At 45.8% G+C, this 25,086-nt stretch overlaps 1 long non-coding RNA gene across 1 annotated transcript; it reads right to left on the minus strand.

Annotated features, from left to right (window-relative positions):
- Positions 1-2,505: 2,505 nt before the first annotated feature.
- On the minus strand, positions 2,506-19,044 carry LOC310910132. Its single transcript, XR_014590252.1, has 3 exons — positions 18,594-19,044; positions 8,077-8,209; positions 2,506-4,162 (listed from the first exon to the last, which is right to left on the minus strand). It is a non-coding gene; the product is annotated as an uncharacterized lncRNA (long non-coding RNA).
- Positions 19,045-25,086: the final 6,042 nt, after the last annotated feature.

Here is a 25,086-nt window from a genome sequence, read left to right on the forward strand (position 1 = left end):
AGCCAGCATGGCAGAGAGATGCCATGAAGAGGTTCTCCAAGTAGTGTGGTTGAGACCTGAATGGTCAGCAAAACTCAAGTGCAAAAGAAAATGAAGGGGAGTAAGAAAAGTCCTGAGGACAGTACATGTAGGTCTTTCATGAGACTGAGAGGCAGCAACAACAGGTGGGACATAAGAATTGTCCCACTTTACAGTTTTGTCTCCAGGTCTTTGGTTCTCAAGTAGACTGCAACCATTTTGAATCAGGGACTGTCTTAAATACTGTTTTTGTGCTATGCATTGAGCTTCTCAGCACTCCTCTAATACAAATAATCGTTCAATAGAAGCTGGTGTATACCTGGCAAGGCTGTAAATCAGATCCGTTTAAGACCCAAGGTAAACCAGAGATAATGTCTTGCAGGAATTTATCTAAGAAGAAAATAAACTGAGGAGGGGAGAGAATTGGTGAAAATAAGGTTGACATCATGTTGTATAATTTCTTTCTTTGTTGGACTGGTAATAGCTGAGCAGAAAAATGATCACATTTATAACAAGTCATCTTATTAGGACAAGGAGAAGATGAAAATCCTCCAGTATGTAGTTTGGCTGGCCCTGTGCTCTATTGTTGAGCCATAAGCTGATTGCTGGGGACACGTCTGGACAAGGAGAGGAGCTGAGGTTAACACACTCTGCCGAGAGCTCACCGTGCCCTCTCACAGTGAGCTCAGCAAAACCTATGCAAATGTCTTTTGCAAGTCTTTCAAGGGAGGAAAATAAGCAATACAATACTGTACTGGTGGCACAAAAGGCCTTTCGAAACTTCCAGTTAATACTTGAAAGCATTTTCAGCTCTGCCTAGAGTGTTGGCCAATAATTTGCCAGGTTACTTTGTTCCACCCTGCAGGATAAAGGATCACGCAGAGGGATGGCTTAGACTTCCTTGCCCTTACAGATCTGCCTTGCAAACAGAAATGGGCACAACACCTTTTAAAGAGATGGCATTTCCTGCTTTAAGTAAAAAAACCCAACCCTCCAAACCAACTGACCATTCAACCAAAAACAAAAAACAAAGCCAAAATACCCAAACCCCAACCAACCCTCCCAAGCAGTTATCCTGTAAACCATTTTATATTTCCTCATCAAAAAGAGGGATGGAGTTGGAGGACCAGAGGGTCTGTGTCAGTCCTAGTGTCCACTGAGCCCTTTGCACAGGGAATACCAGGAGAGGTTTTGTGCTGGTGGGGAGCGCTCACAACAGCAGGGAGCTTGAGCCCAGGAGTGGCCAGGAAGAGACAAGTCTGGCTGCTGTAACATAACCCACATGAAGGTGTTTCAGTCCCTTCACTGCCCAGGTTAGGTCACAGACTGTAGATGACAACAGCAGCAGCAGTGATGTCACTGGCCACTGGGCACTTCTTACGGTGCACTTTTGGAGCTCTCTGACATTTCCGTGCTGTGCTATCGCAGTTAAGCAATTTTTTTCCCTCTCTCAGCTACAGCTGGTTAATTTTTTAACATTAGAAACACTTAAAAAGGATTGTGCATAGAAACCAGCTTTTAAAAACATTATATGAAAGATGCTTGCTGTTGGAAAATAAATTTAAGAATGCCATCAGCTTAATAAAAGTACCGTGCTGCGTTTCAGACTAATTTAAAACTTGAATTGTAGCCATTTTTAGCTTTAACAAAATCGATAAGGCCAATTGGTATGCTGTGTCAGTCATTGCCTATTTTAATCTTTTAAGTAATTTTGGCAGCAAATAGCATCTGGGAGGTTGAGTTCACCCCTGAAGATCCTCCAGGATTTCAGTGGGATTTTCATATTGCTGCAGTCTTGAACAGTCAAGTCCTAAATCAGTCACAAGTACATTAAATAGAACAGGGCAATAAGATGGCATTTGGCTCTAGTTTACATTTAAGATGATCCTCACTTCAAAAACACTTGAACCACGTGGTGGAAATGGTAAAATTGTTGACGATGAATGTGAAAAGGACTGAGGTGTTCAATAAATATTTTTGTTCTGAATTTGGAAACAAGAAGAATCCTGCACAAATGTCATGAGGACAATGCACTTTCCATCCCATTAGTAACCAAGGAAGCTATTAAACAGCATTACTAGAGATAAACATTATTACCTTAACAGGTCCAGACAACTGTCATCTTCAGAACTGAAATGAATTGGCTCAAGGGATCTTTGGCCCACTCCCACTTAATCTTGTAGGACTGCAAATGTTTTAGAGGACTGGTGGAAAGCTGTATTTTGGGTAAATTATTTTAAAAATCACTAAGTAATTCATCCATTCAGTAAGCCATCCAGCCACCCATTCTGGGCAAAGTAATGAAATATTAGTATTTCATTACTAATAAGCAACAAGAAGTCAGCAATAAAGAATGTCATTGGAAATAAGAGGGGTCAACACAACTTACACGGAAAAAGTCTTGTGAAAGAAGCTTGATTTTTTTTCTTTTCCATAAATTATTGGCCTGGTTGATAACATCTTCTAAACAGATATAAGATAGTTGCCTTTTGCGGACTGCTTTATTGTTTGCAATCATATTCACAGTAAGTAATAGCATTAAGGTAGGGAAATTAAGAAGTGACAAACTGGCAAGTCATTAGTGAAATACAGGCCTCAGCAAAGATTTGGCAAGAAACAGAATGAACTAGATTTGGATACTGCACCCAGCATCACTCTGCTGCTGCTTCTAAGGTGTGTGGTTTGTGTAAAACTGACACCTGTTAAAAACATGGGAATGGCTTGGTTTGTAGCCCTCAGGCACTCTCAGGAGTGCCACCTGAGTACCACTACCTTCTTTGCTACTGGCTATGAAAAATATCATGGTATAACTGGGCTGCATCTGGTCCCTCAGGGTTTAGGAGATCCAGGGTGGTACAGGACAGGAGTTCAGCCCTGGGGCCTCTCTCTGGGCTCTGGCAGAAGGGAGGAGAGCTGGTTGGACAGAGAAGAAAGTTAATCTGAACTGCTCCACTCTTGTGCCCGTGCAGAACCCCCATATATCCCTCCAGCCCTCTCAGCTCAGGAAATCCCTCGCTGGTTGGATTCTGGATTTGAGTCACGTCCTCCTGTGCATTGCTCCTGGAAACTTCCCATCCCCCTGTGCCACTGCCCATCTTCATGGATCCACCACAGTGCAAGAGGCTCAGCAATTGGGATTCTAGTTTTCAGTCACCAAAGCAGTTGTGCTGGGAGTATTTAGCACATCTGAGTATTTCATCTGTGCTCTGAATGCTTTTCTTAGACAGCACAAAATCAAAAAGCTGAGAAGTAAACCTGAAGATGCTGACATCCTTACACAGCACAGTTTCACATCCCTGAGAACATACACTCCAAATTCCTCTTCTGAGGAGGAAGAAGGGCAGGAAAATCTTTGAACATCCTCATCTAGTAGGAACAGATCCCTCAAAATCTCTTTATATTAGCTGAGGTTGTGACCACGTCCATTTATTCAGCTCTGTGTAATTATTGCTCTTGCCTTTTGGTAATTATTTTATTATCCATGAAGAATTATAAAGCCATTAACCTGGAAAAGAAAAAGACAAAAGCCTGGGCATGTGAGAAAGACTTTGAATACCAAATTCATTCACCAGTCAGAAACAAAAGTGTGTGTTCGGAAAGTTAATTAACAAAAAATCTGTCTCAAGGCAACTTCTGCTTACTACTAATGGATATCATGAAAATTCATAAACTCACTGCTCCCAATGGGAGGATTTGCTGACTGGAGACTGCTGTATGGGACCATATCTCTCTGTTCCTTTGCAATGGGAAGGTGGGGGATGGCCAGAAAAGCCCCTCATTTGTGTGAAGGGGTAAATTTCTGATGACTTCAGCAAGGAAAACTTTCACATGCTGTGTCCTTGTCTGTCAGGGACACACATCACCCTGTGCTCAGGGGAAGGTTTAAACTGCAGCCTTTGCTATTTGAAGATAAAGTTCTTGATCCAGAATTAGCACTGCCAACTGCATTTCAGGCAGCACTTTTTCCTTACTCTTGATGTGAAGCAGGAAGGTCCAGGCTACAAAAGCTTCCAGTGTGGGCAGCCATGCACAGGCAGAGCCTGTGTATGATGAGACCCAGGAGCTCACAGGTGCTCTGGAAAGTGATGGCTTTCCTGTTAATGGCTGTATCCCGTGCCTTCTTGGCCACAGTAGAAGTGAATTCCTGGAAGAAAATGCAAAAATACAGGTAGAGTCTGGCTGCCAGAGCCTTCCTGAGGTGTGTGTGGCTTCCCTCTTCTAAACAGCCTTTTATGAATCTGCCCAGCCTCTCCTTAAACTCACAATCATTTTTATCATTTGCAATATAAATTGTAACAAAGAGATATAAGGCACATGGGGTCATGTTCTGCCTTCCTTTACCAGTGGCTCCTTGATACTGGTAGGTGCAGAGGGGATTTAGGACATCTGTATTGGAAGGGCTGACTGCATTCTGAAGCTGTTATAGATCAGCTTGCACAGAGTTTTTCTTCAGGCCTCTATGCAATTACTGTGATTCTTGGCACTGAGCTTTAGTGATTCACCTGAGCTGGGTCATGCACAAGGCGATGTGGCTCTGGAGGGCTTCCCACCACAATCCGTGTGCTCAGCAAGTCCATCAGCTGAATACAAGGGATCTTGCAACTGCTAAGCCTTCCAGGGTAGGGGGAGACTTAAAAGAGATTAAGCAATTGCCTGCACTAATCAGAACCGTAGACTTTACAAATTGATCTTGGCTCAGTTGCTGGAGAAAAGCAGATTCTGGACTTGAAGGGAGATGACATAGCTAGAAGGCTGGTTTTGGGGGACAGGATGGAGTGTTGGGGATGTAGGATGGATTTCCACAAAAATGACAGAAGCCAAAGAGCCAAAAAGCAAGACAGAAGTGACTCCAGAGCCTATCTTCCTGCAGCAGACATGGGGCAAATAGTACAGGCTGGGTGAATGAGTAAAAACCTGGTTAGAAAGACAGAAGAGAAGGCAGAGAGATACCATAAGGCAGGGGCAGCATCACTTGAGATCTAAGGAGGAACTTGTCAGTCAGTGCTGCAGGTGGCATTGCCAGTTAAAACAGAGTGGAAGAGCATCCCTCAGCACCCAATCCAATGCTCACTCCAATCAGGAGCTAAGCTGCTGCTCTTTTCAGCAGGGAATGATGGAATAGGGGAAGGGGTTGCAAGGCTTTGTATACGTTTGGATGAATAATTTTGGCAACACCTCCCCTCACCACTGCTATGCAGCAGTTCTACAATCTAGAGTATTATTAAGAGGGTTTTTATTGACCAAATGACACATCATTTGGCCCCACCTGTATCTATTCATGCTGTTTGTTGCAAGGCTTGCACTGTCTATACTAACCCTCTGAAGCCACTGCCAGCATAAACTAAGTGTTGCTGGTGTGCTCTCAAGGTGAGAGTGCAGTAGGTTACTCAGAGGAAACAGGAGCAAGGCAGGGCAGGAAGTGAGCAATCAGCCCTGCAAGTCCATGGTCAAGTGTCCACACACACATTCCCAATGCACAGAACCACCCCAGCTGCAGAAGGAAGGGCATCAGTCATCAAAACTTGTCAACCTGCAATTCAGTACCTTGAATGGGCAAAATCCTTGGTGACATTAACAATTCTCATTTGATTTTCAAGATCTGTGTTGCTTGAACTTGTTTATCTTGTGTTTAGCATTATGATCTGATTAAATCACAAGTCAGCAAAAGAAGTAAGCTCAAGATTTTGGGGTATGCCCAGCAGTTCTCTTTAGGGTGTTAGAATAGAATAGGATAGTTCCAGCTGGAAGGGATCTGCAATGATCATCCTGTCCAGCGTCAATATTTACCTATAAAAAGCTGTGCCTGTTCTCCCCAAACCACTTGCCTTGTCTAGTAGGTATGCCCAGTACCTCACACAGAGGACCAGACTGAGCAGAATATCCCAGGTGAAGTCTCACCCACCTCTGTTCTTTGACCTTTGTCCTGCTTTCTATCTGCTGGAAATCCATCCCCACCAGTTACATCCTAGGAGAGGACACACCACTGTCAAAGCCATGGCAGCTGGTGGATCTCAGTCCTCCTGCTCTCAGTGAAGATACTGATGTGTTCTCCTTCCCAGCCATTCCCAAGTCTTGAGTACCTGTTTGATGGCAGAAACTCTGTTGTTACTCCATGAGCTCATACTCACAGCAACTGAACTTCCTCCCTTTCTCCTACTTTTTCCATCTGTGCCCTAGTGGGACACACCATCTCCCCTGTACTGGCAATGATTTTCCAGTCTTCTTGTGGAATGTCTCCAGCACCTTCCCCAAGGCTTTCCCTGCTACTTACATTACCCTGGCCAGTTCCTTACCTCACCACAACATTTCTACCACTTCCTATCTGAGTTCATAATCTCCCAAATGGGGCTTTCTCAATTGCTCTGAGAGACAAGGCAAGTAGTGTATGGATCTGATCTGGAAGATCAGTTCTCTTATCAAAGGAAGCTAACAGGTTAGGCTGGCATGGTGGACTTTGGGTAAGCTCTATTGGCTCTTATCTCATTTTCTGTTTGCTCCCATGTTGGATAAGTATTTATCCCTTCAAAGCTTCTTTCAAAGCCTTTCATCCCACTGAGGTGAGATTACTCCAACCTGTGTCTGTCCTGATCTCACCCTTCCTCTCCACTTCTTCCAAATTTTTGCACAGATGGAGTGTGTTATATGTGAGCTTCTCCAGGTCAGAGCACGTGCTGCCTTCCTTCCTCCAGAAGGTTTCAGCAGTGTTTCACTGCAAGTTTTTAGCAAACAGCAACAACCAAAACAAAAACCTAACTACCCTGAAAACAGGATGGTTCCAGCACTTTAAGAAGGAGAGGAAAGATGAAGGATCAGGGAGCATAGGGGCACAACAAGGGCTAGTGGTTTTAAACTGAAGGAAAGGTAGATTTAGATATCAGGAAGAAATTATTTACTATGAGGGTGGTGAGGCCCTGGCACAGGTTGCTCAGAAAGGTTGTGAATGGGAGTGTTCAAGGCCAGGCTGGATGGGGCTTTGAGCAACTTGGTCTGGTGGAAGGTGTCCCTGCCCATGGCAGGGGTGTTTGGAACTGGATGATCTTTAAGGTCCCTTCCAACCCAACCCAATCCATGATTCTATGATTCCAAGGTGCAGTGAGGTGGGGAAGGAAACTGTGGCCTCATTTCTTCTGTTCAGGCTTTGGAAGGTAACACACTGTCATTGGCCATGTGTCCACCCACCAGCAATAATTATACAGCCCCCTATCGTCTTTTAGATGCACACTCTGGATAATTAGCTTATCCCTTCCTGAGGCAGTGAAATTAAACTTGTTTTTTTCCATTTTACAGAACAAAAAATAAGACACAGGGGGGACTAGATCTGTGTCATATAATACCATAACAGCATAAATACACCAAATAGCCATGTAATGACTATTTAAAAATCTTTAGTTGCACTCTTCATTATTTATCCAGCCTTCTGTCTACTGGAGATGCACTCCCTTACACCCTAGGAGTGAACCATGGCAGCTGGTCATGGCAGCTCAGTCCTCCTGCTCTCAATGGAGGCACATTTTTTACAGTGCAGTGAAAATCAGAATGTGGTTTTGGTTGCTCAGTGCACAAAAATTGCTTACTGTTACCGAAAATAAAGTAGGTTTTCACAGAAAAAAGAAAAAAAAACCCCACAGCCTCAAAGGTGGTTTCGCTTACCTTTTTTAGCAAGATACATTTATACTCAAAACTCACCCCTTACAGAAACTGCTGTAATCTATAAGTGCACAATACACATTTTAAACTATTTTAAGGTGTTTGCCTACAGCAAGTCTTCCACTTTTGATATACCTGGCCACATCAATACATTTAACATTATGAAATGATTGGCACTCACTTTCACTCAGGATTAGTAGATGAGAGCTGCCCAGTCATCTCCCAGGCTCAGCCCACGGGGGTTTCGGTGCTGTCACCTCCTCCTGAACCCAGCCTGGAGCGGGGACAAGCAGCACCCACTGCCCGTGTTTGCATTCCCTCCCTCGTGCTGCCTTTTACCACTAATATCATGCTGCGTTTTTGCTGCTTCGCTCCGGCAGAGTTTTTCTTAAGGCAAGGTGTCAGTATTACCTCGCATCCACACTAGAGGATGCTCTTGGGCCAGCAGTGAGAGACAAGCCGCCTCTCCTCTTCTCAATCCGCACAGCTTCGAGGCTCAGAACGTATTTCAAGGCTTAGCCAAGGCTTAGGCGGTGTTTCAAGGCTTAAAAAGATAAGAAGAAAACGTTCACACGGACAAAAGTGTAATGCAAGTGACAAAGTAGTGACAAAAACTACCTACCCTGCTTTTGCAATGCTATTACTGTATTACAATATACATTTAAAACTAGCCTGGAGGCAGGCAGGGACTTTGATAAGGCCAACAGTTGTTTCCAGCGGGTTTTTTTTTCAGTCACCTGTTTGTGATACATTATTTGGGACACAAGAGAAGGCTCCAGGGAGACCCTCCAGTACCTGAAGGAGAATACAGAGGAGTTGGAGAGGAGCTTTTCACATGGGCAAGTAGTGACTGGACAAGGGGGAATGGCTTTAGACTGAAAGGAGGCAGGTATAGATTAGATATTAGGAAGAAAATCTTGACTGTGAGAGTGGTGAGGCACTGGAACAGGTTGCCCAGAAAAGCTGGGATGCCCCATCCTTGGAAGTGTCCAAGGCCAGGCTGGATGGAGGTTTGAGCAGCCTGGTCTGGTGGAAGGTGTCCCTTGACCATGGCAGGGGGTTGACACTGGATGATCTTTAAGGTCCCTTCCAACCCAAACCTTTCTGTGATTCTGTGATTTTGACAGCAAATAAGGGGCAAATTAAAGGACACTTATAAATCCTCATGTCCTTGTATTGTAGATAACAAGGAAGGAAATGAGGAAATTTGGGGTTGTTATGCATTTCTCTAGCACTGTGCAGATCCACCCATCTCCCAACAGGCAGGAGCTCCCAAGGCTCAGTGAATATTCTGAATTTCAGCCCCTCCCACTGGAACAAGGGAATTTCTGCAGACGTTTGTGTTTGTACCAAACACTTGTTTATAATGGCAATAGTCTCTTGCTCTGCCATGTGTTTTTCTGGTTTGATGGACTTCCTCTAAAATCCCCCTTTTCTGCAACTGCCTCATTTTGCAGGATGAAACTCATTGTGGCACATGGGAACAAATCCAGTCTAACAAAACACCTGGATGCAAGTTAAGACTGTCCAGTAAAATCTAAACTAATAATAAAAATTGATTTTAAATGAAGGGCTTGATATTTCAGGGGGAGTTGGAAAACCCAGAGGGGAATTTTTCAGTTTTTAAAAATGGTCTTGGCATTCTCAAAACAAAAGTGAAAGAAAACCCAACCATTAAAAAGCACATTGATTTCAACATGATGTGACTACAGGACAGGAGGCTGTGTCCATCATAACTCTAATAAAACTCCAGCTCAGGTGGCTCTTCAGGGGCCCAGCACCTGCAAGGCTACAGCCAGGAGAAATCTTTCCCAGGAACAAGGCTTCAGCCTTGCCAGCCCATGCAGCAGAGTTTATTTCATACACAAAACTTCCTGTGGTTTGCTCCTGTCTGAAGGGAAGGCACATTTTGACCTCTCCCACAGCACAAAGTCACCCATCAGCTGGAGGGATGAGGAAAGCCACTAATGCCTTTGCTGCCCACACACGAAATCATCAAGCAAGCCCAGTGCATTATAGTGCTGCTGTGGCCCCAAGGAGGAAGGCAACAAACTGTACCACTGCTGAAAGTCCTCTGGTGGGGAAGTTTATGCTGCTGGGTGAACTGGTGGTAGGAAAACCAATTATGAAAGCTGGTTAACAGCATAGCCAGTAGTTGTGATGCTCACTTGGGACTGCAGGTTGCAATTCAAGACCTTGCTGCAGTCCAGAGAGCTTCTTAATCACTCAGACTGAAGCTAAAACTCCTGCTCTGAACTTCAGACGCCTCATTCTAATTTGAACCTTTTTCCTTGGAAAATCTGCTTTCCATATAAATCCCCAGACACCCTTTCCTCCCCCCAAAGACATGTGAAATGTTTGGCCTAAGCAGCTCCATGTGGTAACAAATCCCAAAGGCTAATTGTGTGGAAAAGCATTTCCTTTCATCAGATTTAAATTTTCTGCCTTTTAGCATCGACTGCACCCTTTTCCTTGCATCATGGGAAAGCAATGTTTAATGCACAGAGCTGGAAAGAGCCCAAGACCACCGAGTCGATGCATGAAGGCCAGTGGGCTGCCAGCAGCTTTAAACAACTGTTGATCATCACCACCACCACCAAATTCCAAGCAGATTACCCAAAAAAGGCCAAGGCCAAACCCCTATTTCTAGGCTAGAAAAACAGATTCTTCCAACTGTTGTTATGGTGAGGAATTCAGCTCATTTGCAGATGACAGGCAGAGCGGAGCTGTCAGTCACGGGCAGGGGGAGAACACCCAGGGCTTGGGAAGTTGTACCTTTCTCCTCTGTTTTTCCTGGGTAGTTGCTAACACTGCAAGCAGCTTTTCAGAAGAAAATGCCAAATCAATCCTCTATTATTTTGAAACAAAGCAGTAGTTATTCTGACTTGCCTCAGCAGCATCTCTGGGGAGAGAGATGCTAGTTTGAGAGTAAGTTGTATGAAGGGCTGCTGAGAGAGCTGAGGGTGTTGAGCCTGGACAAAAAGAGCCTCAGGGGAGACCTTATCACTCTCTACAACTTTCTGAAAGGACCCAGGTGAGGCTGAGCCTTTTCTCCCAGGCAGCCAGTGACAGGATGAGATGAATTGGCCTCAGACTGCGCCAGGGGAGGTTCAGGTTGGATGTCAGGAAGACGTTTTTCACTGAAAGGCTGGTTAAGCACTGCAATGGGCTGCCCAGGGAGGTGGTGAAGTCACCATCCCTGAAATTCCTAGATCTTGCACTCAGTGCCATGGTTTAGTTGACAAGGTGGTGTTGGGTCAAAGGCTGGACTTGATGACCCTGGAGGTCTTTTCCAACCTTGATGATTCTATGACTCTGGGATGTCTTTGTAACATCCCCAACTTCACTTTGTCCTCGCAAGCATCTGCAGGGCTCCCGGAAAGTTTCTAGCCTTTGCATGAGGACTTCTGTGTGTGGGCTCTGCAGAGCTCAGGCAGAGGCACTGACTTTGCCCCTGCTGGGAGAGTGACACAGGTTTTGGCTGGACCAGGCAGAGGATGCCCCTGTACCTCCCTTGCAGCCCAGCCACTACCAACAGGGATGAAATAACTAGCTGATAATCCTAATGAAATTGCAATTAAAAATTAAGCATTACCACTCAAATCCTTTGCTGTAACAATGTATAGGGCAAGCTTACAGCAGATCAGTTGGCAGCTCCCAGCTATCCTCTGTTCATGTGCACAAACTCCACATTTCAAAAACAGCTGTTCCTGTAACCTGCATCCTGGGATAAATCAGCACTGCTTTGCTCCCTCCTCTGAGAAGACGTGGTGTGCAGGGGGCAAATGCTCATCAGAGGCAAGAAAGCTCTGGGGTAAATCCCCTTTTTATTGTCTGTAGAGTAAACAGCGGGGTGGAAAGAAGTCAGCTCAGAAAATACCTGCCTCAGAAAACCATGAAAAAGTGGTGTTTGGGGAAGCTCAAGTTTGACCCAAGGCTCAAATCTTCTTCCATTAAGTCAATAAACATGAATTTCAGCTAAACTACTTAGCAGAGATTTCTTCAGAGATCCTTCTTTCAAAATATTTGGGTGAAAGAAAGCACGATTATGATTTTTTGTAGTTTTGTCACCAAGAAAATGTAACCAGGTTATTATAGTGGAAATAGTGTCATTTGTATCACCATTTGGAAAATTGCAAATTTGCATTTGGGGCTGAGGCAGAGATATGAATATGCAATTTTGGGAAAAAGTTAGCAAATACACACTTGGCTCTACAATACAGAACACAGGAATAAGTAAATTTGAAAAGTCAGAGTTCTGAGATTTTTGTTGTTTTTGTAGTTCTTGTTCTTGTTTCTGAGGGGGTTTTTGCTATTCATATTTGAAAATGGCTGAATTACAGTTTTGAATACAATCTCCTTAATAATTGGTCTGATTTCCTCAAACAAAATTCATCTAGGATAAAAAAAACCCTCTACTTTATCCATCCTCACAGTTATCTCTGCTTTAAAAAAGCTTCCACGCTAAGTTCAACATGAACATCTCTTCTGTGCACGTCCCACACACAGTTGGATGAGCTGATTTGTGTGTTCATAACCTCAGCAGTTAAAATTCTGCTTAAAAACAATTTGTCTGAAGAGCCCTGGAACAGCCACATTTGCTGTCTGCTGTACACAGGCCTCAGAGCAAGGTCTGTTTGCATTCACACGTTGTTAAAGGCAATATTGACGAGTTAATGAAAGGTAGAAGTGGGGAAAGGCATCAAACACTTGACAATGAAGCAGGGACGATTTTACACTGAAATAGAAGTTTCAATATAAAATTGAGAAAGAGCTGCTCTGTTCCAAAGAAGCAGAGAAGGAAGTGGAAGCAGCAGCAAAAATGCAGACAAATGCTTAGGCAGCCTCTACATGCAGAGGGGGAGATGGGGAAGAAACTGAGCTACAGGTTCTGTTTGTTGTCAGCTAAAACCAGCAGAAGACACAGAGATAATTTTCCCATCTCAGTTTATTTCCCTTTCTTTATGCTTATGATGCACATACCCATGAACACAATTTTTAAAAAATCCTGAACTCTTGTGTATATTCAAGTTGTACAGATAGTTTGGAAGGGGGGAAAAAAGATAAGTGTATGAAAGTGATATATTTATACAACTGGTTTCTTTAGGAGGGTGGAGGTGATTTTGTTGTGTTTCTCTCTAACAAATAGCCAGATGGATTTTTTTTATTTTTTTTTTTTTACCTCAGAGGGTAAAAGCTTGACTTGAAAAAGCTTGAGGCAGGGGTAGAACCCACATTCTGACAACATTCATCCCTGAGGTACCTTCAAAATAATTTCCTTCTGCTTTTTCTGTTGCCTTCCCACTGCTTTTTCCCAACTGCCTTCTATAAAGGGGCCTGTGCTCATAGCATCCCCCATATGGGGGAGGAGGGGCTCACCTGGGCTTGCTAAAAACCCACTGTCCCTTCTGTGCTGGACTGGGACAGTGGCTTTGATTTAGTTCAGTTTGCTGCACAGTTCTGCATGCTCAAATTATGGAAAATTGCACAACAGGCTCAGTTTGATTTCTTCTGAAGGGATTGAGAGGTAATATGGAAAACAACACGTCAAGAATCCTCTGTGACCCAGGCTTCCTCTCCCACATCCCACGCTGCAAATGTTTCATGTCCTCAATTCAGTTTCTGGGTTGCGCTGGCACTTCTCCCAGCCCCAGCCTCGAGGAGCTCAGCACGGGCACCAGACCCTGCTCCATCACCCCACCCTGCTAAGGCACCTCCAACCCCACAGGGAGACTGGCTTGGCTGGGAAATGCTTTCCAGCTGGGCATGCAGGACCAGGCACCAAGGGCACCCTGCTGCTGGCAATAGCAGAGCCCTCCTCCATCTCACAGGACACAAGATTTCACCCAAATCTCTTTTGCTGGTCTCCATTCTAGGGGGAGAGGGATGTCTGTGGGAGATGGTAATACTGCAGCAGTGACTCCAGCAATACTGGCTCTGCCACAGCCAAGAGACAAACACAGTTTTTGCCCCTCAAACTCTGGATAATATTACAGTACTGCATTAGTGAAGACGTTCCCTCGCATCCACTGCTTGCCAAAAAGCAAGTAAATTTAACTCAGTGATTCAATTCAAAGAGGTTTGAGTCATCTACATCCCTGGCTAAGGGTGTCCAGACACTGCATCCAACCACACATGCATTAATAAGGACTCAAAAATAGACCATTGATTCCTCTAGACTTGAAGTAACACATCTGATCCCAGCTAAGAGACCCAGCAGGGACAACCTCAGCAAGGGGCTGCAATGCAGGTGGTTTTCCTAATGTACCTCCAAGTGGTGGTGGCTGGGTGTTCCTGCTCCCCTGGAGCCTGTGGCTTGGGAAGGGGGCACTGGGGATGATGTGGCAGTGCCAGTGCTCCTGCCTTGCCTGGGCTTAGGTGCTGACAAACAGAAGATCAATTATTCATCAACTAAAAAGCAGACTTCTATTACAACAGATGTTTCTCCGAATGTTTGACACTGCCCATTAACTCACCCTTTAATTTTAATTGCTTAACTAATGGCTGTGTTCAAGGTTAAATGAGCTTAAATCTTTATTCTTCTCTTGTACTGCTTAAGGTAAAGATAACATTGGACTAACAGGGAAAAGGGAGGGAGAATGAACCAAACCAAGTCACAGCTTTGACCAGACGCCAACAGGCAGCCAGTTTATCCTCCACATCTTCCATATATCCCTTCTTCTAGGGATAGACACAACACTTGGACATGGTTTTCTTTGGAAGCAGAGAAGAGATGGAAGGATCCATCAGGCTGAAGGTGCCCATGGGTTTGCAAAGCCAGACTGAACCTGGAACCAGAGTTGGGAAGGAGGTAGCTTGGGATGAGCATCCTTCCTGAAGCCAACAGAGAGAGGAAGTGCCTGCTCAGGGAGAAGTGTTTGAACATGCTGTTTAGGTACCCTCCAAACCAAGAATTCACCTTACAGGAGTAATTTAGGTTTGTAAGTCACAGAAGTGATGGCCAGGATCCTATGCTTCCTGCTTTAAATATTTATAGCCCATCTGAAGAGTGGAGCTTCCTGTCCATCAGGGCAGGAGCTCTGAGGAAAAGAAAAGAAGAGTTCAACTCAGTGCCTGGACAACAAGGAGGGATCATCTCTCAGAGGATACAACTTCAAAGAAGTACTGGGCTGCAGGGCAGGGGCTTACCTCACTGTAGCCACAGTCTTTGCAGTGTTTACCATGCATTTTAGTTCTGCAGCTTGGTATCCCTCCAGGAATGAGCAACACAGGCTCTGCCAATGCCACAGAAGGAAGCATCCCCTGTCCCCCCACTGCTCCCCACTGCAGGCACAAGGATGTCCCCACAGCAGTACCTCCCTGCTAGGATCAGTCCCTCCAAGTCACACCAGAAGAAAACAAAGGGATGCATCCTGAAGAGGTCACATCACCAGGCAGGAGGCTTTAACTCAGCTCAAGCAGGCTCAAAGATACCTTAGGCATCACATCTGTTCATGTAATTCGAGAGTGTGTTGCACCATTTTTTCTAGTAAGGCCCATGGATTTAGTTTTGATAGTTCAGATCTACCCCCAAAAAATAAACTACCAGTATCAGTAGGAACAATGGGAGAGGCAGGACCAGACCCAGCATTCCTCAGCCCAGTGAGTGGCAGCACCACAGCACCTCCATTCCAGGAGAGAGACTTACATGGCCAAAAACACCACTTCATTTTCTATATCTTACCACACTAAGGACATGAGGGAAGGAAAGAGGAAGCAGAAAGACAAGTAAGCTTTTTTTTCCCCCCCAAACACAGAGGAGAAAAGGAAGCACATCTCTTTCCTTTCTGGCTTATTTTCCTTCCTTTGTCCCTCTCTCGAGAGGTGAAGGAACAGAGATTGATGCATTCCATTTTCCAAGTCCCTCAGGATATGTTGGTCCAGATGATTCTTGTCCATTTTGTGAACAATTTGGAGACTGAAAGGTGAGCCCACCCCATGCTAGGGGTAGGGCCTCATCTCTGCTTTTCTGGTGTAAATCTGGCTCAATTCAGCCATTACAGACAAACCAGGCTCTAACACTGTGTTTCGACCGTGATTTTGCAAAATTCTTTTGGTAACACCTCTCAGTCAGATTCAGGAAACCAAGTCCCCTCTTTTTGTCTGGGAAACATTGAAGGTTATTTGGGATGGGGCTCTGAGCAACCTGACATAGTTGAAGATCAGATAAATGGGCACATAGCAATAGGAAAAACAGGAGGTGTGGTTTTAAGCTGACAGAGGACAGGTTTAGATTAGATATTAGGAAGAAATTCTTTATTATGAGGGTGGTGAGGCACTGGAACAGGCTGCCCAGAGGAGATGGGACTGCCCCATCCCTTGGAGTGTTCAGGGCCAGGTTAGATGGGGTTCTGAACAGCCTGGTCCAGTGAAGTTGTCCCTGCCCATGGCAGTGGGGTTGGAACTGGATGGTCTTTAATGTCCCTTCCAACTCCAACCATTCTATCATCATTTTATGAAGATGTCCCTGCTCTTTGTTGGAGGGTTGGACTGAATGATCTTTAAAGTTACCTTCCAACCCAAACTCTATGATTTGCCAAGGGGGGGATATAACCAGTCACTTCACTATCATCATGCATCAGCCCCTGCTATGATTGTGACCTGGAGCATTCCCAAGGCTGGTTGTCCATGTGGGAAGAAGGAAAACCATTAAAGGACACCACCCCATCCTCTGTTGCCACAATCAACGTTACACCACAGCTGTCAAGATCAAGGCTGGCCATTGGTTAAACATTCCTCTGTGTCCTACGGACAGTTTAACATGAGATGAGATGAGAGGAGATGCTCCCTCCTTCCTGACAGTCTCCTCTGCTACAAATCAGTACCAAGGAACGACAGCTGAAGCCCTGTGGCCTTTCAATTCTGCATGCAGCAGGAAACGTTTCCCAGCCCTTCTTCTCAGCTAAGCTATTATAAAGTGGAACAAGCCTCTTTAGCTCAGTTTCTAAACTGAAAAGAAGTTCTTAGTTTAACTTGCTTTTTTCTTTTCCCCTTCTCCCCCAAGCAGGCTCACGAGGACATCCACTCATTTGATTTTGGCTCCAGCTCAGCAGCGTTTCGGTAGTGACAACCATCAATCCTGCCAGACAGCCGATGGCACAGACTGCTTGGAGTGGGTGATCTCCGTTTTATTTTTTTTTTTTAGCTTTTTTTTTTTTTTTTTTTTTTTTTTTTTTGCAGCTCCGCTGCAATTTGCGTGGTGGTTCGGCGGGGGCTGGCAGGCAGCCAGGCGCTCAGCATCCTCCTCCCACTCAGAAAGGTGTCTGTGCAGAGCAAGGTGCCGGGGCTGCGCCACCGCTGCCAAGACCGCGGCGTGAACCGTGCCAGTCCTGCAAATAGACACCGTGGCGCGGGGCTGCTGATCCTACACATCACCCTGCTGCAGAGTTCACCACTCAGAGGGGGCTTTTTTTTTCCCCCCTCCTCCTCTCCCCTCCTGCCACCAAGTTCAGCCTGAGCAGTACGAAGCTTTATGGATGGTTTGGTGCAGCCCAGTTTTTGGCAGGGAAGGGGAAGGTTGCACCAAGCAGTGGTGATGTTGAGGTCTGGTTGCTGGCTTGCCCCTACCCTTTGGTGAATATTGGGTTTCTGAGTGCAGAAGTGAGAGTTTCGTTCTTTGTTCTTGAACTCGTTCTTTCCATCCCAAGGGCCAGTGGAATGTCATCTCTCCAGATGCCAGCACCTCTTAGGAAGTTATAATACAGCAGCTATGCCTTGTAAGTGGTTTATTCATACATGGAGAAAGTAATAGTAATATCCTTGGGAGACAGTTTTTTGACAGTGCACAGTGACACAATCCAAGGGACAGGTAGGATTTACTTCAGCTGAGATCTGCCCCCAAAACCACTCATTTTCAAGAGGAGCAGCAGAACTAGCATTTTGTCTTTTTGTTTAAAGCCTTTTCTTTCTGTTTAAAACCATTTGTGCTTCCTTCCTGGGGAGGGAGTCAATGCTTTTAGGGCTACTGTAAATAATCAGTCAGCTGAGCAAATTATCCTGTCCATTGACACTAACAGATTCCACGAGCTACCAGGAACTTGATCAGCTTTTTTTTCCCCTCTCCCTACTGTTACAATAAAACAAAGATTTGCCAAAAGACCCCCTTTGCAGAAAAGTAAAAGAAATTCCTTGTGGATAACAATTCCAGGGAATATTCTCAGAACTCTCATTGACCAACTCTGAATCAAGAAGTTTGTCAAAAAGAAAAAAGACACACAAGAGAACAAGGGAGCCCGAAGAGCCAACTGACATTACCACACGACAAAGCTAAAAGGGAACTCCAAACCCTGCCAGTGAGGCTGCCCACAGAGCCTGCCAAGAGCCAGATGCTGCCACGGGGATAATTTCCTCCAGGGCTAGGGAGCCAGGCACTTCCCAGCCTTCTGAGCTGAGAACAAGGGGATGGTGGGGCAGCTGTGCACCCCAAGCCCATCATATCTACATGAAAAAGCCTCGAGGGAATAGGCAGGTCTCTTCAGAAAAAAAAGAAAAAGAAAAACAAAACCCACCAGGGTATCTGCTTCTTACTCAGAAACTCTATCAGGAAAAAAAGAAATAAAAGCTGGGGGGGAAAAAAAATTGGAGTCCTTCTGGGTAGTGCCTTTCCTCCTTAGGCAAAGCAAACTGCCACTGGCAGCAGGGGGAGAGCAAACAGGTCAGGCAGGGGAAGAAATGACACATAGCAAGGGAATAAGCAACACACTTTGCAGAATTAGGAACCAAACGCACACATTCAGGAGCCCAGCACTCACCCTGCTCCAAGCAGACTTTTATTGGTAACCAACCCCAATGGTCTGCTGAGATTCTGCTGAGAAAAGGGCAAGTTAACACAGACACATCGGTGTTAACATTACCCTTGAATGGAAGTAGCATAAACACAAAATATTTGTTTCGCTGCTACTGTGCAACATCTGTTCCCAATGACTTACTCATTCCGTGCTCTCCCTCCCTCGGGGTTTCAAAGTACACAAGGAAGAGGGAGAGGCTCGCAGGTACTGACGCCGTGGTGCCCGTTCCGACGTTGTGCAACACCAGAGCCCGTTCAGTTTTGCCTCTCGTGGGCAAAATTCTGCACCACTGAGCTGGAGTTTGCCCCCCTCCCGGGGCTGAGTCTCGCAGGATGCAGCCAGCAATCCAGGCACTTTCTATTTTCTGCAATTTGATGCCTCCACACGTGAGAATCTGCAGGGATGGCAAACGCGGAGACTTTTAACTGAAAGGCTGCCAATCTAATACTTTCCTTAGCAGATTAAAAAAAAAAAAAAAAAAAAAAATCAGACTTCAACCCATTTTTTGAAACCGACTGAATCAGGCAGCTTTTGCTGCAGTGCCAGAAGCCAGGCATGCAATAAGAGCTCTCACTACATCTATTTTCCTTCCACAGAACCCTTTAACACCACACAGTTGTAAAAGCTAAGGGAGTTTGTGCCAGGTCATGATGTGGAGACAGGCTCTCCCAGGGAAACTCCTGGCTCTGACATTTTAGCAACAAGGCTTTTAGATATGTCAACTTGAGAGGAGAATTAAGAGATCCAGATATCATGACTGTGCATGAGATCATCCTGGGGGACAAATTCGGGCTTTGTAGTTTCACTCTGGATACCTCCCTGCACTCCCCTGTGCTCCATCAGCTGTGCACAGCCACAATGCATACCCTGAAGACTCAGTAAACAGAGAAAAACACAAAAAAGCATGTTTTGAAAAATCATTTCCAAGAAAAATCTCTTACGTTTCCATATTCCAAAAGCAGTTGACATTTTTCGTTGAGTTTGAAATAAACCAAACAAAAAGCTGGAATTTCTGTCTTGAAGGTGAACACAAAGCATTGCAAGAACTTGCCAGAATGCTACTGGAGGCACAGTGAACACCACAAGGAAGTCACTGTGCTCCTACCTAACTTCAGAGCAGTGCTCAGTAAGTTTTCTCATCTTCTGATGTTTGGAAATACTGTAGAACAAAATGTTGTCTGGTCTTTTAAATTCTGGTTTTGCAAGCAGTGAGGCTTAAAGAATGTGAGCCCAATATAACAGGTGGTATTTTTGTTGGAAGTCATGGGTGACTTTTTAGCCTAAGTTTAGAGGAAAGAAGTGTTTCTGATTCTGCTGATGGGGAGGAGTTCAATGCAACCTTTGGAAGTGTTGCAGCTTCTTTGCCCTGCTGGAATTTGGGGTTGCTGGGAGGCAGAGCACCTCAGTCCTGTTACATCAGCAACAAGAAGCAGCAGCACTATCACCATGATTTTAGAGTCAGAACCCTGTTCTTTGCTCTGAAAATGATCACACCTTTTGTGTTCAAGTCTGCAACCTCAGAAATTTGGTTGCAACTCCCCAAAATGGTCCTCATCCAGTGGGAGCAGAGCCTGGCTCTCTTCTCTCTCTCTTTGGACAAGTCTTGCCCTTGCAGGAGGGGATCCTTCCTGGGCCAGCACTGCTATCCCAGGCTTATTGCACTGAATGGCATCACTGACTTAATCTCCTTTCCTTCCCCAGTTTCAAAGAGCTCCAGACAAGACCATATCAAGTGCTGGAGTCTGTACCACCTCTGGATACGTGGAGCTGAATGGAATTCAGTGCTCCACTTTCATGGCACTGAAACTAGGATTGGATTTCAGCTGAGCGGCTCAACAGAGCTCCCTCAGACCTGCTCCACACACAAAGCAAAACTCCATCCCCTGGGTAAACTTGAGCTTTAGGAAAATTCTCACACTCCGTGAGAGGCATGGAGCTGAAAGCTTTTCTGCCAGGTGTAGGAGAAGAGCCAGGAGACAAAGTGCTGGCCAGACCAGGGGATGACTGAGCAGGACTGACTAATCCTGCTTCACCCTTCCATCAGCCCGATGCAGAGCAGAGATCCAGGCACCTGCAGCACCAGGTTTCACAGACCAGGTGTTTCTCTGCACTCCCCCAGCAGCCCCAGATCCTTTCCTCCCCAGCAGTGAGTTTCTCCACCATACTCTTGCCAGCTGAAGTGTTCAGATTTTACCAGGCCAAAGGCAGGAAGGACCCTCATGTTCACTACCTCGTTCACTTGCCAACACCACCACAGGCTACATGGTCCCACACTGGTCCAGCCCAAATGGTCTCACAAGGTTAATAACCCCTGGTGTAACCTGGGCCCTGTCCCTCTTTTCTTAGCAAGCTCTGTCTGAATACCCTCATTTTGAATTAATGTAAGAGAAATTACTTTCATTAGTAAGAGGCTAATGAGGTTATTTCTGAAGTCAGAACCAGACGATCAGTTTGAAGGCTACAAGAAAGGGAAGGTAATCTCACTTGGGGTTTCCCCTCTGCACCTCTAAAAATTTAAATTGTGTTCATTAAAAAGAGATCAAAATTCTACCTTAAGCAAAAGCCCAAGACAAGGCCCAGAAGAACACAGCCTACTGCTGGGCAAGCAAGGGTCAGTCCCTAAGAGTGTCCTGAAGAACAAATGCAGCCTTAACCTTGCACGTTTTCCTGAAGGCACTTGTGCAGGCACTAACCCAACAGCCTGTTTCTCATGCTGGCCACCTACAGACAGCAGCTTATGCCCTGGGGCCTCCTAGATCTTCCTGGCTGTGAAATAAAACACCCAGGGGGCTTCAGAATAGGTTCGTTCTGCTGTTCAGCTGCTTTGCCCAAGACTGCATCCAGGTCTAGTTTATAAACTGGGTCAGTCCTCCACACAGACCATTTTTACATCTCAGGCATCACACTGACAGTAGAGCCTCTCTCTTTATCCCCATAAAAAGGTAAAACATCAGAGCGTATGACCTGCACTAGATATTAGGGTGAGAAAAAAGGCTTTCTAAGCTAAGGGAGAGGTGAGCATCATGACAGACTAGCCAAGGAGGTTCTTACCAGCAGGTTAGACATCTATTCCTCAGGTAAAACTAACAGCAAGTTGCCCCTGAGAAGGGGCAGGGCAGACCAGATCCCAGACAAGGTCTTTTCCCCTTTTGTGCCAAGGATTTTGTGCACATCCTTTGACAGCAACATGGTGAAAGGGTTTGCTTACAAAACATTTTCTGAAACAAAACTGTTAGATGTATAAAAACCTCTCTAAGGAAATGATTAAAAGAAAAGCAGCTTCTTCTGACAGCTGATTAGACATCAGAAGGGTTGAAACCCTTCAAGTAGTCAGTGTGACTACTCCTAGTCTACTAAGATATTTTTATTTAATTTACAGAGCTAGAAAGGGAGCAGCTTCTGCTCCTCCAAATGTCAGTGGTCCTCCATGAGCTAAAGACACCTTCCGGTACATGAGAAATTTAATGTTCCTGGTCCTCTCTCAGTGCTCGTTGCCACAACCTATTGCACAGATGCAATGGATTTTTGAACACAAGATCTATTATGTTTCCTGCCAGAGGCTCAAATGCGTACAGGCATTGAAAACACGTTGCCAGGTAGTTACTTTTTATACTGACTCAGTATTTGCTGGCAGTCGCTGCCAAGCATTACTTGACTCTTACCAATAGGTTGGAAAGTCAGCACTGCTAACGAAATTCTTCATGTTATCTGAAAGATCATCTTCCCCCATCCCAGAGTAAAATTTGACTGATTCTCACACTCAGAGACCTACCCCAAGGCAAATTCTTACCCTGAGGAATTTAGGGTACCCAAGGCAGAACTGGCATCACCCTTTCTGCCCCCCTCAGCACTTGTTCTGCAAAATCCTGCTGGGCTGGAGCTGTCTTACGGCCCCACAGGGAAATTCATCCCCTTATTGCCCCCACCTTAGGGAGCTTTATACACTGATGCTTTTCAGTCCAAGCACTCTCAGCATGACCTTGGGAACGAGAACGGCACCGTCTCCTGTGCCAGCCAGGAAGTCCAGCGCCTGCCAAGCGCCGGCCAGACACCGCAAGAACATCACAAAGTGCGAGGGAAGTTCTTCCCTCCCAAAGCCAAATGAGCCATTTGGTAATGAAGCAGGCAGACGAGCCCCAGTGAGGAGGGCCAAGGCGGTGGGGCTGCACACAGGAGCGCCCCGCGGGGAGGCTGCGGGCTGACCCCGGGCCCCGCTCGCAGACACAGTGGCAGATGTGCCGGGCTTCCCCATGGTCTCCCCCTTGCCTGGCAGATGCCGGCCTCTCTGGGAAAGCGCTAAATGGATTCTGCTGAATCACTGCAGCAGATGGTTCGTAACACCACCTGGATAGCACAGAAGAGAGAGAGGGAGAGAGATAAAGAAGGTTGGGGAACAGAGAGTACCTAGTGTGTGGGCTGAGTTATCCCCGGGGATAAGTAACCTGTCGATAAGGTTGGCATTTGAACTTTTGTTTTCCCAAATTCCTGTGTTATTAAGACTGAGAACATCAATTTCCTAGAGATTCTGTCTTGACATCTACAACGCATATTGTTTAAAACCCCCTTGGGAAAAGCCTTGAAAACCCACTGGGATGCTGGAGGCCACCCTTTGGCACTGGGAAGTGCTGGCAGCATTGCCTGCCCCAGGCTGCTTTGCTGGTGGGGCCATCAGCCTCCATCCCTGCCTGTATCAAGCTCCTCTAGCTGGGGCAGGGCACAGAGGAGGCTCATGTGTTGGAAGCCAAAGCATATGAAGAAGGATTTAGGAGAGGTTGTTGGGTTTTTGTTGTTTGAGGGGTTTTTTAGAGCCAGGTTGGCAAATACTTCAGTTTTCTGCAACAGATCATTTTGAAAGGGCAGGGGAGCCAGCTGTGTACAGAAGTGAGCAGCTGTACGAAAGAGAACAACAAACAGGAAACAGGTAACAATAACCAACGTGTTTGCTCACTCTCCTCCTGTTAAATAGCAATTTTTAATTTTATTTTTTTTTAATTGGGATGAAAAGAGCATGTCAGGAAGAGAGGAGGGCTACAGCACACACACACACAGGGTACCTGCTTGGAAAGCACTTGGCACCCCTCTGCAGCGTCAACCCACCTGTGAAAAGGAAGAACCTGGGATCCCTTGGCCTGACTGTTAGGAGACACGGCTGCACAAAGCTGCTCAACCTGCAGCACTTCCAGCTGGGTCTCTCCAGCACAAAACACCAAGTCATTTGAGATAAAGTGCTCTCCAGGCAGTCGGTCACAGCTCCGCTCATGATTCCTCCTCCTCCTCCTCCCAGGACAAGGCATTTTCACACACCAACTGTACCGTAGGCTTGACTCCATTTCACTAGAGTCCAGCTTTGTCCTACATAGGCTGTTTTTGCTGGGTCACACCTGCCATTGATTCCCTCAGAAAACAGCTGCTGTTCCATGTTCTGTTGTTCACCTTGCTCAGCACAACGGCGCAGAAAGACACTCGTGGGCAAGCAAAGCTCAGGGTGGCACGATCTGACCTCGAGCACAGTAGAAACTGGAAGGTGACAGTACTGCCAACCTGCTGGGCAATAATACAAAGACCCCTCTACCCCAAATACTTTGCATGGGGGACCTCCCTCATTAAATCCATGCAAGAATTTCATTGACTTAAGCAATAAATTAAAACCATCATCACAGTGCTTCCCCACGATGTAGAATCCAACAGCACCAGGGACACTCTTAAGGCTCAGCACCTCTCCTTGTGCTTTGGAGACACTTGGTCCAAACCAGACCCAATCACCTGTGCCAGGAAAAAGCCATTTCTCCGTGGTCCTCAGCTGCACAGCAGCACTTGGTGACACATGGCCAGATGCACCCAGATAGCCACAGCCACCTCTGTGCCTATCAAGGCCAGACCACTTCCAGGAGGCACTTAGACTTCAGAACAAAAGCTAAAAATAAACAAAACCATTTCCCAACACTCATCCCAAGGAGAACCAGGCTTTGCAAGGGCGGCACAAACCCCAGCTGCTGGCATGGGCACAGCTGACCCCTGTCAACCTAAGGAGCCCATGACGTGCTGTAATCCCGGAAGATGACAGCCCTTGTACCATGAGATTAGGACAGCAGATGCTCCTGGGGGGTCACCCCCTTTCCTGTAGGTCTCAGGATCACTCCCAATGTGGCCATGAGCAGATAGGCAGGGAATCCTGCCTAGAGCAACCCCACTGCTTATTTGGTACATACACAGCCTGCACAACCCCCTTCCCAGTATCCACTTAGTGGCCTGGTTTCTTCTCAAAGCTTTTTATATTTCACATTCCTAAGATTTAATTATGTTATCAGAACAACAGGCATCGGGATTTGGAGTGCCAGAATTCACATTAGCAATTGCTATCAACAAAGAAAATGGGCACAGCATGCCCATGCCAGAGGAGATGTGGGCTGCTCTCCTCAATCTACTCACAGTTATTTATAGCCTGTTTGCAAGCCATCCACCTCCCAGGTTTAGCTCCAAGCTTGCTTCTTTCTGAGCACCCTCTCTCTCCAAGAAAAGCCTTTTGCCTCCTCCTTCCCCAGCACTGCACTCAGATTTGGGCAAATTTATTTAATTTTTTGAGGGGGCAAGGGCAAGATAAAACACCTTTGAATGTTCTTGCACACATCCACAA

Source organism: Zosterops lateralis (genome assembly GCF_965231275.1).
Source record: "Zosterops lateralis genome assembly, chromosome: 6".
Taxonomy (NCBI): domain Eukaryota; kingdom Metazoa; phylum Chordata; class Aves; order Passeriformes; family Zosteropidae; genus Zosterops; species Zosterops lateralis.